The sequence below is a fragment of the Ictidomys tridecemlineatus genome, chromosome 6, assembly GCF_052094955.1.
Source record: "Ictidomys tridecemlineatus isolate mIctTri1 chromosome 6, mIctTri1.hap1, whole genome shotgun sequence".
Taxonomy (NCBI): domain Eukaryota; kingdom Metazoa; phylum Chordata; class Mammalia; order Rodentia; family Sciuridae; genus Ictidomys; species Ictidomys tridecemlineatus.
Window position 1 is genome coordinate 54,181,988 of NC_135482.1, and position 16,303 is coordinate 54,198,290.

The following is a 16,303-nucleotide window of genomic DNA, read 5'->3' on the forward strand; positions in this document are numbered from 1 at the left end:
CACTAGTCTTCGCTCCCCTGGGGAACCTGCTGTTTCCTAGGACACTGCCGCATAACTCCTTGCTGCACTTCTTTACTCTAAGAAATGCTTTGTTTTGGGGTGGCGGGGGTAACCGGGAATTGAACTTGGGGCACTCGACCACTGAGCCACATCCCCAGCCCTATTTTGTATTTTATTTAGAAACAGGGTCTCACTGAGTTGCTTAGTGCCTCACTTTTGCTGAGGCTGGCTTTGAACTCGTGACCCTCCTGCGTCAGCCTTCAGAGCCGCTGGAATTACAGGCCTGCACCACCGTGCCCAGCTCTAAGAGATTCTTAAAACATAAAAAGTACTTGATTTAGTTTTAGGAGGTTCGAGTTCAAACCTACACTCTACTTGTCACCTTGAGGAAATTATCTGACTCTCTGATTCTCAGGATTCCCATGTATCTAGTAGCTTCATGTTCCCTTGCAAACCCACCTATTAAAAGTAATATCTCTACTAACAAGTATCTAATATCTCTACTAACAAGTATCTATCTATTTCCCGTCTGCTTACTGATTTACAACAAAAAGCACTAAGCAAATCTGGTGTAGAGAACTGTCTGTTCTTTTTTCCCCAGGTGGGTCTTCCTACAGAGAGATATATTCTGATTTGTTCTCCACTGTGATAATTTTACTAGGACAGGTTCTACCCGTACAAAGGGAAAGCCTACATTTAGAGATAAACTCAAAATATAAACTCCATTTGACTATATATCCAAGCCACATTCTCTGGCCCAGCATCAAAGAGGCTGGCTGAATATATTCTTTTTCTTCTGTTTATTTAATTGGTTTAACCAATATTTAGTTAGTAGCTAGAATAAGAAAGCCGTGATGGGACTGGGGCTATAGCTTAAAGGTAGAACACACGCTTAGCATGCTTGAGGCCCTGGGCTCAATCCCCATTATAAAAAAGACAAAGAGAAGAAAAAGAATACATCATGGTATGAACACAGTCATTCTCTCATGGTGAACAACAGAGTCAACAAGCTAAAGTAGTATTCTACATACAGAATTATTAGCATTGTCATATCCTGTAGAACCTTGCATAACTTAACTCATACATTCAACTATACCGTAGGCAAGAGGTAAATAATAAAGGTACCTACTCCATACATCTTCTGTGTCATCATAAGGCTGTTAAGCATGCTATCAACACAACATCATAGAAGTGTTCTCCTATGTCTGAAAATGTTGTCCTCAATATTAACCAGATTTTCCAAGGACAGATTAGCAAATATGATTGATTTAGTCATATAGGTACTGTCCATTGATTATTATCTGAACTATTTGTGAGGGGAGAAGACCAAAAATTTAGTTAAAAATTTTTCCTAGCTTTAAGATACAGTGGAAATCAAAGCTGGTCAATTTGGTCTAAAGTAAAAGCCTAATGATTTGATTATTAGGATTGCTATCAATCCACATTCTCTGTGAAATAAACATGAACACAGTGAGTAGGTTAGTAGTATTTATAATAGGGAGAATATAACTGGGTATGTTCAGCTTACCTATTTAATTTTGAAATAATTTGAAGGGAGAGATACATAAAGATAAAGCAGACATGGCATTTGGTATGTAATTTACTTGACACTTTCCATTAATTCATTACAGAGACGTTTTCGTCCAGATCTTCATTTCTTTTTTTTTTTTAATCCTTCAGTTAACTGCAGTATTAAACTTTAAGCAGAGGCAAGAAAATGACATCCTTTGTGGGTTCAGTGTTTAAAATGTTCTCTGAAGCCAATCAGAGATCCATACACTTCTACAAAGGTAAGTGACTTGAGAGAGCTTCTTCTAATGTTCTGTGGTTTTCAACTGCATCCCGTCAGATGAAATGCTGGTCAGTGAAATGTGGGAAAAGTGGGTCATAAAATAGAAACAGAAGGATTTGACTACAGGATACCACAAAGATGCCAGATGTATTTGAGGAAAAACAAATCTCATTTAACTAAAAGCACATGTGTCATTACTGGTGTCTGTTTCTCAACCACATGCCCAATAGGCCTGTGTTTAAGTAACCAATTTAAAGACGTGGTATCCATTGTCTTTCATGTGTGTGTGAAGACTGTGTTTTGTTTTGATTTGTTTTCCATCCCACTGCAGAAAACCTAGAAAGTCAAGGACACAGACAAGCTGTTTTTTAAGAGCAATGCACAATTTAAAACTGTATAGGACATCACAGGGTGCTCCTGCTGGCCTTTGTTCTGAATAAATAGATCTTATGTCCCTGCCTAACTCTCTCACTGGAATCTGCTACTTCACAGATTGGTGGTTCTTCTCCATTGCACCAAGAAACCCTCCTTGAACAGCCATCATTTATCTATTAGCTGAGAAGGTATGCAACAAATGTTGGCCTAATTCATTATTACACTGTGTGCCTTGGAATATGGCTATTTTGATGATAAAAGGCTGATCAATTATGTGCTTCCCCTCAGAGCATTACTCTCCAGTATATATAAATAACTCAAAAAAAAAAACTAACACCAAAAAATACAAATAACCCAATCAATGAACAGGGTAAGGAACTGAATAGACACTTCACAGAAGAAGAAATACAATCGGTCAACAAATATATGAAAAAAATGTTCAACAACTCCAGATGAAATTAGAAAAATGCAAATTCAAACAAAACTGAGATTCCATCTCACTCCAGTCAGAATGCCATTTACCAAGAATATAAGCAACTATAAATGTTGACAAGGATCAGGGGGAAAAGATACACTCATACATTTCTGGTGGCACTATAAATTGGTGCAGCCACTCTGGAAAGCAGTATGCAGATTCCTCAGAAAACTTTGAATGGAACCACCATTTGACCCTGTTATTCCACTTCTTCATTTATACCCAAAGAACTTAAAATCATCATACTATAGTAATGCTGCCACATCAATGTTTATAGCACCTCAATTCACAATAGCAAGCTATGGTACCAACTTAGATGTCTTCCAACAGATAAATGGGTAAAAAAAATATGTGGTATATATACACGATGGAATGTTACTTAGCCATAAAAAAAGAATGAAATTATGGTATTTTCAAGTAAATGAATGGAACTGGAGATTACCATGCTAAGTAAAATAAGCCAGTCCCCCAAAAAACAAAGGCTGAATGTTCTCTCTGATATGCAGATGCTAACACACAATAAGGGATGGGGAAAAGAAGAATAGAGTACTTTGGATTAGACAAAGGGGCATAAAGGGAATGGAGGAAAAATGGGAATGGGAAAGACAGTAGAATTAATCTCATATAACTTTCCTATTTTCACAACCAGTATAACTCCACATCATGTACAACCACAAGAATGGGAAGTTATATTCAATGTATGTATAATATGCCAAAATACATTCTACTGTCATGTATAACTAAAAATAAAAAATTTAAAAAAATTTAAAAATATGTGTTTCTAAAGAAATGCCCACCACCCTTACTAGACAGACCATGTGGCATTCATAGAAATAGCAATTTCTATCTGTCCCCCTAAGAGAGTCTTTTCTCAAGACAATCATTTTTAAAACAATATTCAGACTAGGCATTCCTCACTTTGTAAGTTTTTTTATTTAACACTTCTTTTTATAGGGTGCTGCATAACTTTCTTAGTCCCAAAGCATCTGCATCTGATACTTAACCACTTACATCAAAACATACCTAAAGACTAACAAGGTAAAATCATGACAATGGAATCAGTGAATTCTACAAAAGATATAATTAAAGAATTCGCAACATTTGCATTATCTACATACTTATAACAACAAGAACAAAGAGTTATATAAAATACAAGGAATGTTAACAATTGACATAACAAATTATACAATTGACAGGATTTATTTACATTAAAATGTGTTTACCCCAACTTTTATGTCCATATCTAAAAAGAGAATGAATCCAGAGAATATAGTATTTAAGATGTAAATATAATGATAATAACAATAGCTAACACTTATGTAGCACTTAGGATGTGCCAAATTCTGTTCTAAGCACTTAACAGAAATTAACACAGTTCTCACAATTGCACTGTGAAGAAGATGCCATCTATGGTCTCATTTTACAGATGAAGTCACTGATGTTTGAGCAAATTTTAATTAGTAAGCATCAGGACTAGGACTTGAACCTAGATATGCTAGGGTCTACAGTCTGTGCTCATAACAAGGAAGAGGCAAGAATAAGCCTGGAAAGCATGTGTCCAATAGGAGCCATTTGACATATTACAACCTCACTCAATAGTATTGGACAAAATTAAATCAAAGGGGCCATTAAAGGTACTTTTACATGAAGATACACCAGTTCCACAAACAGCATGACTTCGAGTATCTCGAAGAAAATGAACACTGAGGGTACTCACAGAGTAGCTCTATTGGCTCAGAGTCTTAGAGTTCTTGGTTTCCCACAATTTCTTGATCTACGTCTTCACAAAAAAAGAGCATCACATCTTAAGACTAACTCCTAGAAGAATCAAAGAACAGAGCAACCACCTAAATATTTGATGCATGTTTTAAAAAATAAAAAAGGTATCCAATTCCAAATCTAAAAGATTCCCCAGAATGTAGTTTTATACTTTCTATTGCAATGGAAAATAGCTGAAATTGCTATTTGCCTTCTCTAAAATTCTAAGGTTATATTTAAAGTCCTATTCAGATATATATGGATTATTTAATTAAATTAATTAAACCAATAACCCTGTGTGACAATCATAGTGTTTGTGCCTGCCCTCATATTTTCTGTCCTAAGTAAAATTTCTGCAAATACAGAGGATTTCCTGCAAAAACAAAGCTCCCTCTACTTTGGGTGGGATAATGTGTATGAGAGAGAGAAGAGAGGAAGAGGTAGAGAGTTTGTAAAGTAATAACATGAGATTTTTATATAAAAATATTAAAACTATTTACATCAAAAAATTTTTAAGTATAACTTTAGTAACTAATGTACTAGAAATACTATAAAATTATCATCAGTTCTTTGATTATTTGAACCTTGAAACAAACATTTGACTTCTCTCTTTAATTTCCTTACCAAAAAAAGAAAAAAAAAATATATATATATATATATCTTTCTATCCTAAACGTGTGACTATTAATTGACTCATTTAACACTCTTAATATATCTACTAAAGTAGTGTTAGTGTTTGGTATTAGACAAAAACAAATAAAATATTAATAAATATGAACATTAATAGTTGTTACGTAAGTTAGTAAAAAAATTATTAGTTTTATAGATAAATAAATATTAGATAACCACTGATTTCCTACTTGAAAAATAAGAGACTTAAATAGTAAATCTTGATAATTCTATTACTACTAAACCAATATAATTAACTTTCAGATATGATCAAGAATTTTTTTTTATAATAGCACAGTGCAAAGATTGTTTAAATATATTTCACATGAACAAGGACAAAGAGGAGAGAACAAAGGTACTATGAGTTCAGTTTGCTAATGCTTATGATGTTACCTGATTTGACCAGAGAACCTTGACCTTGTAGTCCAACATGGAAGGGATTTTATATAAACAATCAATCTGTTTACTATGTAAGTTCTAAGATGATAATAAACCAACTATTTACATGAAATTGTCCCAATTTAGTAAGAATCACACAAAAAACTTGTCGATTTTGCATGCATAGAACCTCCTTAGAGAGATAATTAAATTCACTTTAATTTAGAAACAGCATTAAAATGTTCCTCACAAATTTCCTAGTATACACAATCAGTAAAATACATAGTAAAGTAAACATTTTTAAGGGTATGACATCTTGCTATAATTAACTTTCTTACTTCAGTGACTAACACTAAAATATGTAATTCTGAATTTATTTTATTTATATATATAACACTGACATTATTTGCTACAATTACTCTTGTCTATATATTTATTACCTCATCCCTTAAAAGCAACTTCTCCCATTATTTTGATTCTCATTTGAGATAAAATAATATTACAAATATTTGGGGATAATAAGAAAGTCTTTCTTCTTATTTTTTTCTCTAACTATAAACTTATTTTGACAATGTAAACTTAGAAATTTCCAGATTTTCCACTACAACGTTGAAACATCAATTTTAATTTAAAATATTTTGTTATAGTGAAAGTTTTCTCATTTGTTTTAAATTGTTTTTATTTTTATTTTTTTTGAGGAAGAAGCATACACTGAACCTAAAAGGTATTTATATGCTGATGACATATATATAAAAAATAGAGTAATTTGAGAGTTACATAATAGGTATACCAAATTAAGATGTTTTAAAAAGCAAGGTAGTTAATATAAAAATAAAATAAAGTGAAATGCTTTTCATCTGTTCTGGCATGCCTTTTGACCTTCCCAATCACTTTCACCTTGCACAAATGCTAATATATCTGACCTTCTGAAACATGTATGTTTAAATCATAAATAAGCTTAACAGACTTTGACTTCCTAAAAAAAAAAAGAAAAAAAACTTGTTTTTTAATTCCATTTATATAAAAACAATTGCAAAAAATTATAGGCTGTATGGTGCTCTTCTTAATGGGCATATAATTCCTTTACCCATTATACCAGAAATCAACACAAATAAAAAGGGGGAAAAAAAGGAAAACCCTTACACAGAAATCTTTAGGCCTCTGGAAGACTAAGCAATGTGTAATCTCTTATCCAAAATCAGGTAGGAAAATATATGGTATACTCAATTCTATAAATTTGGAGACCATTATTAGGCAATTAAATAGCCCTACTTTTCGGAGAGGCCCAGCAGCCCTTTCCACACTGCTATTTTAATACTCTGTGGTTTCATAAAATTCTACTTCTGGTGTATCTCATAATGAACTGCAAGGGCTCCTGATATTTTCTAACTCATGAGGAAATTTTAATCACAAACTATATTTTTACAAAAGTGCTTAGGAAAGAAGCTAAGAATGTATGATGTAATTGGGGAAATATATTATTCATGTTTACACATGGTTGGTAATTATCTAAAGAATGATAAAAATGAAAAATGTCATCTGGCAAAGATAATTTTATTGATACACTTAACAAAAGATACAAAACAAGGAACTGTTTCAAAAGCCAAAGGATAGCTAAAAGGAATATTTAATATTATGTAAATTAACACTCAAATTTTCAAGAGAAATAGAAGATAATCTACTCTCTTACAAGAGTTTCTCCCTTTAATTTAGCAGCATCTTCCAATCATGTTTGTGAATTCTCAGTGCTCATTAAGACTTATAAAAAGTTCCTTGAATAAAATATTCATTAACATCTCAATCATAAGTCCATAATTTATGATAGTAGTTAGCATTAATAACAAAGCCAAAATAACTGAGAACCCATCTATTATCTTCTTTTAAAGCTCCTTCTCCTTTCCTTTCCACAGAAGCCCAGAAAATATGTTTGGTTTGGAAGCAACAGGCCTCCAGTGCCAAAAGAGAACTTAAGGTGAGTGATTAATGACACAGGCAAAAATGCAAAATCACATCAGCTGATGAGTGGATGACTAACCCAAGGTTGAAGAATGTGAGGACATTATTCAAGGCTGAAGCATAACATTCCTTTTGCTGTCAAGTGACAGGTTGGAGACACCATGTCCTATTCTGACATCCCAAAACAAATCCATTGTTTTAAGTTTATCCAACCACCAAAGGTGATCTTTGAAAGTCACAGGAGGCAGATTCTGTAAAGCCTTGTTATATAAAACTACATAATCACTGTTTTACATCTCCAGGTACAGGGATTCCAAGTCTCTTGAGGAAATTCTACTTGCACACCTGAAAAAGTAATATAATCTAAAATCTTTAAACAAGCACAACACAATTATATAACTGTGTTTTATAATTGAACCTAAGAGAATAAAATTTCACCATCATAGACTGAAAATAAAGTGAGAAAACACTAGCCCAAAAAAGTTTTGATCTTAGAACTTTAGCAAAAATATTGAATGAACTAATCTTGTTTACATATCTTTGTCATAGAGATATAAATGACCTGCCTTTCTTCTAATTGAAGACATCAAAGATGAAAGAAAATCCGTAGGTGTTGGAAACATGTATAATTGGTTTGGTGTTGTATTGAAAATCAACCATGCAGAAATCACAAAACCAAAACACACTGAGAAATCATCACTTGAGCTTCTCTTGTTGAAATGTCACTGTGCTCAGTTTGCCATATTACTACCCTACAGGTATGGGTAGCTGTGAGGGGTCAACAGGAGGGTAGGTGAAGAGAGCAACACAGATAGGAGTCCTTATCAGCTGTATTCACCCTACAGCCAAACTGACATTTATTCTTTGAAGCAAATTGTACATCACAGTCTTTAAAAAATTTATTTTTATATGATTAGGATAGACAAACATGATGAACTGTTAAGAATGGGCCTGAATGAACTCCAACTAGAGGAAGTGTAATTGACCCTGAGACCAAGCTCTGAAATTAATTGCTGGATTAACAAGGAATGTATACTTCCATGGGCAGCTGCCAGCCCATGCCTAAGTACATCAGGATGCTAAAGCAGACCTGTACCGCAGGTGCATGGGACATATCTGATGACTTTTTGGCTAGGAACTTAGATGACCTTGACTGGTATATTGTAATTATCCAATAACTACCTTGGGAAAATGAAAAATATTGGTATTATTGCATTGTCAAAGCCCAGACTGCTGCAAAGATACCAAAAATTGAACTTAGTATGAAATGTAATTTTTAGAAATTTTCAATTGGGCTGGGGATGTGGCTCAAGAGGTAGCACACTCACCTGGCATGCGCGCAGCCCGGGTTTGATCCTCAGCACCACATACAAACAAAGATGTTGTGTCCACCAAAAACTAAAAAAATTAGTATTAGAAAATTCTCTCTCTCTCTCTCTCTCTCTCTCTCTCTCTCTCTCTCTCTCTCTCTCTCTCTCTCTGTGTGTGTGTAAAAAAAAAAAATTTAACTATCTAATGGATGCTGAACTATAGCCGGTAGGCTAGGACTGCAGAAGAAGAGCTTGTTTCATATAAAGGTAACATGATAGACATAAGTATATAAAAGTAAAATATGTTGCCTCAATCCTCTCAAATGCTCTGATAATCTCCATTTTAGAGAAAAGAAAACACTAGGCTTGGAGAAGTCAAGCTCTCAAGGTTACATAGCTTTAATGACAGGAATCCTTCTAACTTTGATCTTACTTACCTATTCCATAATACCAGTTATGAGAAACATCTTTAATGAAAAAACACCCAATGCATATATCAGCAATAGATGGGTAGTTGGACTATGTGATATATAAAAACATTTCTTACATTTATTTCATTAAATTTCTGTTAAAATTCACTTAATGATATCAAACCTCCTTTATTTTATATAAGGCTTACCTTTTTAAATATATGGTAAAATAAGTAAATTTACAGTCCCAATTTCTTAGTTTACATTAGTTTCAAAATGCTCAGGCACTCTTCAGTCTATACCCAAAGGACTTAAAAACAGAATACTCCTACAGGGACACAGCCACATCAATGTTTATTGCAGCACAATTAACAATAGCTAGACTGTAGAACCAACCTAAATACCCTTCAGTAGATGAATGGATAAAGAAAATATGGTATATATGCACAATGGAATATTACTCAGAAATAAAAGGGAATAAAATCATGGCATTTGCAGGTAAATGGATGGAGTTGGAGAATATAATGCTAAGTGAAGTTAGCCAGTCCCAAAAAACCAAATGCCAAATGTTTTCTCTTATATAAGGAGGCTGATTCATAGTGGGGTTGGGAGGGGAAACATGGGAAGATTAGATGAACTCTAGATAGAGCAAAGGGGAGGGAGGGGAAAGGCAAGGGGGTAAAAAAAAGATGGTAGAATGAGATGGACAACATTACCCTAAGTACATGTATGAAGACATGAATGGTGTGAATATACTTTGTGTACAACCAGAGATATGAACAACTGTGCTCTATATGTGTAATATGAATCATAGTGCAGTCTGCTGTCTTATATAACAAATAAGAATAAAAAAATTTTAAAAGAAATCACACACACAAACCTTGGTGTTTGAAGTCAAAGGAAAGGAAAATGAACATTTGAATGAAGAGGTTATTGGGTTTGCATGAATTTTATTACTATTTATTCCTTTGGAAGATAGAGTAAATTGTGAGCCTCATAGATTTCATGTGTTCAGAAATAAAATAAATCCTTATATTTAAGCATTTCAAAAAAAAGGCCATGTTATTTTAAAATACAACAGTGGGAATTAATATCATCAGGCAAAAATCTGTCCTAATAAGCAGAAGATGATGACACACAATCATAAATTCCAAATATTAAGCTAATACAGTACAGTGCTTTGAAAAAATATTTAAAAATGTGCCAATGAAATAATTACTTAAATCAAATTCAGTACTTTTAAAGTAAAATCCAATTAAGCAAAGTCAAGAAATCAGATGAATTCCAATCAATTTCATCCAAATCCGATATGAACTGACCAAAAAGGGGTGTATTTCAGCCCCAACACCCACTGAACTTTGGACAGTGTCACTCTCACTTGGCTCAAACAAAAATGTGACTGAAATCAGGGCATAGCATTATTTGGATCTGAAACAGCAAAAGACCTTTAAGCCAAAGCTCCACTTAGAAGTTTGAAGCCATTAAGTTCCACTGATGCCTCTTGTCTCCACCACTCTAAAGTCTCAAATAAACTGTTTTCTGTAATCACAAGTCTCTTTCTAAGTCTGTTCTGCAAACAGCTGAGCCCTTTTTCCCTTGTTGTTTGTACTTTCCACTTTATCACACCCTTCTTGATGTCCTTCTCCATGTTTTTAATACTTTCTATGCCCTCTATGCTCCCATTATTTATTTTATATATATATATATATATATATATATATATATATATATATATATATATATATATATATATATAACAAAATTCCTTATTCCTGGCCTGGACATTGTGTTGTCTCCACATATTTTCTCCTCAAATCTGATTTACAGAAGTTGCCTTCTCCATACATCCAGGTCTAGGACAGAGGCTCAGCATAATCCACTTCCACTCTGTGGTTTTTATATCATTATTTTTCACCTTCATGCAAAAAAAAATATCTTTTAACATTCAGCTCATAAAGATATATCACATTCATGGGGACTTACCAGCTTTTAGGCCATCCCTTTAAGATTCATTTCACCTCATTCCCAAATCCTACCATAACCTAACTATAAAATCCATGACCTCCACTATTACTTTTATTCCAGTAACTTGATTCCAATTTGAACTTAATGGCCACTTGGAATGCCTCTATTACTGGGGTCTTAAACACTGATATTCCACATCCCAATTACTATTACTATCTTTTATGCAATCTTAAAAAATTGTTATTCCATTTATCCTGTTCTAGAATCTCCTTGAAAATGTCCAATCCATTGACACATCTTCTCCCAAACTCTTAGCCCTTCTTTAGCTCCAATTTCTTTTCTGCTCAGCTGAAAAAGTTGGTCTCCATTAAATTCCATTTCTGATACTGATTGGCAAAAATATCTTTGGAAAATTTCCTAAGTGGATTCTCAATGGTTTTTAAAATCTATACCTTATAGAAAAGAAGAGTATAAATGTGGCAACTACACAATGCACTAACCACATTCTTAGCAGGTGGATAATATTATTATAATCTATAATCAATCAACAACAATATCAAGTACCTTGCATTTACATGTTCTTGCAATAAGGAGCCTAAAAATTTCAAACTTGGAATGGGATATACAACTCTAGTAATCTACAGAGCTTGGGGAAATGGATTAACTGTATAGACTGATGCCTTTTCACATTCACAGATTTCAATTTTGGCAAGATCCCAGGCTTCTCTGATACAATTATTACACAGATCTTGGTATCCTCCCCTCTCCTTCACTACTACAGTTCTAACATCTTTCCTTTCCTCAAGTCCCCCAAACATCCTCAGTCACCCCCTGAAAGTTAGCTTCTTATTCACGGATAAAATGAAAATCATCAGATCAGGTGTGGAGTCCTATAATGTTTTGGTTACCTGTGCATATTTCAGGTCTCTATCAGTCCTTTCTTCCTTCCTCCCCTGAGGTGGACTAGTTCCTTACTAGTTATCAAATACGAACTCACTAGTAGAAATATTTGTACTTGAGTTTTGACTGTTTTGTCATCTGATCTGACCCCATTTCACTTCATTATTCTCCTCTAATGTCATGACTACCCTTGCACCACTACGTGCTCTGCCGACACTGAACTAATTTCAGTTTCCAGCTCACTCCATGTTAGCGCCTATCTTTGTGTCTTTAAATATCTTAATAGGTGTTATTGCTATTAAGGAATCCTCTTCCCTGCTTTTCTGTTAAGCAAGCTCCTATGTATTCCTCAAAACCCACCTGAAGAGCTCTTCTTCTGTGAGAGCAGCACAAAAGAAAGACATAAGGTGAGGGTAATGAGAAGTATTAGCAGGATAAGGAACTTCCAAGAAGGTGATAATAAGGCAGGCTCACAATACCTAAAGTTGATAGATGATAATAGATTTCAATTATGATACCGTATTTCTTGATTTACCTTCTATTTTTCACATATGTTTCCACTTATTTCATGAAAAGCATTTCAACCATTCCCTGACAACTGAAAAATAGGGTCCTGACCTTTCAGATTTGCAGATAATTACAAAAGTATCTCCAGTTATTGGGAAATGACCAGTTTTCCATCTGCTTATGAAGAGATTTTGAAAGAGGAGGGAGGAAAGGAAAGTTGAGCTATAACAGACATTTCTTAGAAGAGAAAAACAAAACAAACGATTGATTTTAATTTTTCTACAATGTTCACAAATTTCTTAAATACCAATTATTTATGATATTATAATATAGGCTTTAAGGTAATTTTGGAAGCTGAACCTAAGATTTTATGATTTCTATCCTGTTTAGGGTATTATGAACATCTGGCAAAGTTTCACAGTTTTGTTTTGCTTTGTTTGCATTTTGTCTTAGATTTTATTTTATATTGAGCACCTAATGTTAACTCTTAAATCAAGTGAGGTCTTCTATTTTACTACTATTTTGATTTTATGCCAACTGTTATCTATATGGATAGCCAAATATTCATAATCCATAATCGGCAAATACTCCATCCACATTTCTGGTTCAAAAGCTCTTCTGTGTTCAGAGTCGCAGCAGGACAGATACTGGTCTTTAAAGGGCAGAGGGATACTCATCTCCATAGATATTTGTGCATTTTGTGAACTGATGTAGGTTGCTGTTGAGATAGTTCCAAAGTCACCCTCCAAAACTGAAGAAAGCAGATGTGACACTTGGAAAATTTTCAAAACCTATTTAGATACAGCACCACGGTTTTCTTCAAAAATACCAAACAATTCACCAAAATTCCTTCTGCTGTGAAAAGGCTGCTGGAAGACCAATGTTTTCAAACTGTTCAGCTTGATTACACTGTTGTGGTACCACTTATCTAGAGCTATTTTAAGCATCCTCTTGGGTTACAGTAAGCTATATTGTAAATCTAATTACACTTACCCACAGGGAAGGAAGTATATAAGAACTCTGCTCTGTAATCCACTTAACAAAAGGCACTATGGTTTTCTTCAAAGTACTTATCAAAATTGTTATTATACAGTTATTTATATTTCTCATCCCTGAATCTCACACTGTAAATCCCACCACGGAATGTGGATGTGTTGCACATTTGTAATAGCTAGCAGAGTGCCTAGATGGTCAATAAATAAATATTCAGTGAACAAATGAATGGAGTGAATGAATGAATGACCAAAGAGATAACTGAATTTATAGACGTTTATGTTTTTCATGTTAATTTTGTACAGAAAAGTTACATGTATTTTCTAGGCTCAGAGTCATAGCACAATGTAGTGTGAGACAGACAATTTCAAATGCAATGGATTTAATGTCAGATTTGGTATTTAATAGTTCTGTGATCAAAGACAAGTGGATTAAACTTTCTAACTTTCTGTTTCCTCAGCTGTAAAACTTGAATAATTATATTGGAATAAGTACTAAAGATAATGCACGGAAAAGTATGCATTACAGTCCATGGTAGGGAGAAAGGTCTACATAAGGTAGGTAATAACATTTATTAATATTTCATATAGCTTGTAAGTGAATTATATTAATCTAAATTATCCAAGGGCTCTTCAAAATTGACAACATAAGTCTATTTAGAACATAGGCAAGCAGTGATAACCCATCAATAATTTATAGCAATAAAATGAATTTCCCAACACCCTCCGTGCCTATTTTCCCAATTATTATAAGCCTTTTGCACAAGTTACATTCAACTAAATTTCAGCAGGCTCTACTCTATACATTGTTTCCAAATTGTTCACAACTATTCTGGATTCTATCTCAATGGACTCACATAACCATAATTAAGTTTGTGGTTAGCTCAATTCTCTGTCCTAGATTGCATGTTCTTCCTCATTATTATTATACTATTGCCACATTACTCTATAGCTTTGGCTCCTATCATAGTTGGAAAAAGTAATCACTCCTGGATTGCGTTTCCCTTCTGAACTATACCTTCCTTGAGGCCTTATCGTCTGCATGCAGAAGCTGATCTGATCTTAATTATTAATATCTATTCATATTTTCATCAAAGAAGCATTTACAAAGAACAATGTATATGTCACATACAATGTCAAGACATATAGTTAAAAAAATAAATATGATAAGGTCCTGGGGCATCCAAAAGTTCAGAGTCTATTTAAGAGGTATAAACCTAGAAAGAGATTATGAAAAATAAGGGAAATAATATGTGCACGAGTTTGTGAAAATATGAGATTCCTGTTTTAGTCAGCTTTTTTTTTTTTTTTTTTTTTTTTTGGTCATTGTGACTAAATGACCAGATCAGTACAATTGTAGAGGAGGAAAAGTTTATTTCAGGGCTCACAGTTTTAGAGGTTTTAGTCTACAGAAGGCTGGCTCCATTTGTAGGGGCTCCAGGTGAGGCTGAGCATCATGGCAGGAATGTGTGGCAGAAGGAAGCAGCTCTCATCATGATGATCAGAAAACAGCAGAGAGAGAAAGTCCACTTGCCAGATATAAACCCAAAGCCACACTCCAATTCCCACCTCCTCCAGCCACACTCTACACTTCACTTACTACTCAGTTAATCCCTATTAGGGGATTAAATCACTGATAGGTTAAGACTCTTACAACCCAATCATTTCTCCTCCTCGGAACCTTCTAGTATTGTCTCACTTGTGAGCTTTTGGGAGACACCTCACATCCAAACCATAACAATATCTCATCAGGCTGGGTGAATGAAGAACAGGGATAGAGCCTAGAGAAAGGAAAATTTGGAACAATTCTTAAAAGATAAGGAGTAATCCCTGGATAAGGATAAAAAGGATGAGAAGAGCATCATTCTAGATATGAAGCACCAAAACAGATGATTGTACATTCACACAGGAAAGGCTAACACAGAAAATAGCTTCTACAACTATATCATCAGTTCAATTCACAAAGTTTGCCAGATATGGTGCCACATACCTATAATCCCAGCAGCTTTGAAGGCTGATGCAGGAGGAAAGCAAATTCACAGCCAGCCTCAGCAAAAGCAAGGTACTGGACAACTGAGTGAGACCCTGTCTCTAAATAAAATACAAAATAGGGCTGGGGATGTGGCTCAGTGGTCGAGTGCCCCTGAGTTCAATTCCTGGTATCTCCCTCCAAAAAAAAAAAAAAAAAAAGATTCACAAAGTTTGTCTACAGCATAAAAATATGTAGGGAAGGATTTAATTTAGGTTGTGTTACTTAGTTATTCAGTCTTGATATTCCAATACCGTGGAGTATTTTCATTACCATACATCTTCCCACCAAACACAAACTCTAAACTGCCTTAGTAATGATGAGGAAAAGACCACAAAAGTTCTCTGTAAAGAAAAACTGACACACATTTTGGAAAGTGCAATCTTTAACAATTAACTAAGCTCTAGGTTGCAGAAGAGCATTAGCACTGGCTTCTCCTTTTCACAAGTGGAAAAATAAACAATTATATCCAGTACTGTTCAGCAGCTCTATCCAAACCAGAAAGTCCCGTGCAAAAACAGCTCCCTTGAATGTAAAAGTAGAAAAGTTATTAAGGCAAAATTTTGCAAACAAAATTGACTAATTTTGCTTTAGTATTTCTCTTGCAACACACTAATGTTTTTCTATGCTGATGCATATACAACACACATCAGATAGAGCACTAATCTCTAGGGTATATAAAGAACTCAAAAAGCTAAGCACCCAAAAAAAAAAAAAAAACCAAATAACCCAATCAATAAAGGGGCCAAGGACCTGAACAGACACTTCTCAGAAGATGATATATAAT

At 34.2% G+C, this 16,303-nt stretch overlaps 1 protein-coding gene across 7 annotated transcripts in view; it reads right to left on the reverse strand.

Annotated features, from left to right (window-relative positions):
- Positions 1 to 16,303, reverse strand: part of Slc16a7 (solute carrier family 16 member 7) — a 170,063-nt gene that overhangs the window by 114,025 nt on the left and 39,735 nt on the right. For 2 of the 7 annotated variants that reach the window (XM_040280399.2, XM_013363053.4), the window contains one exon: positions 4,360 to 4,460. The exons of the other annotated variants lie outside the window; for them this stretch is intronic. The gene's annotated coding sequence lies outside the window, so the exon portion shown is untranslated. The remainder of the gene's footprint in view (positions 1 to 4,359; positions 4,461 to 16,303) is intronic. 7 annotated transcript variants of the gene reach the window in all.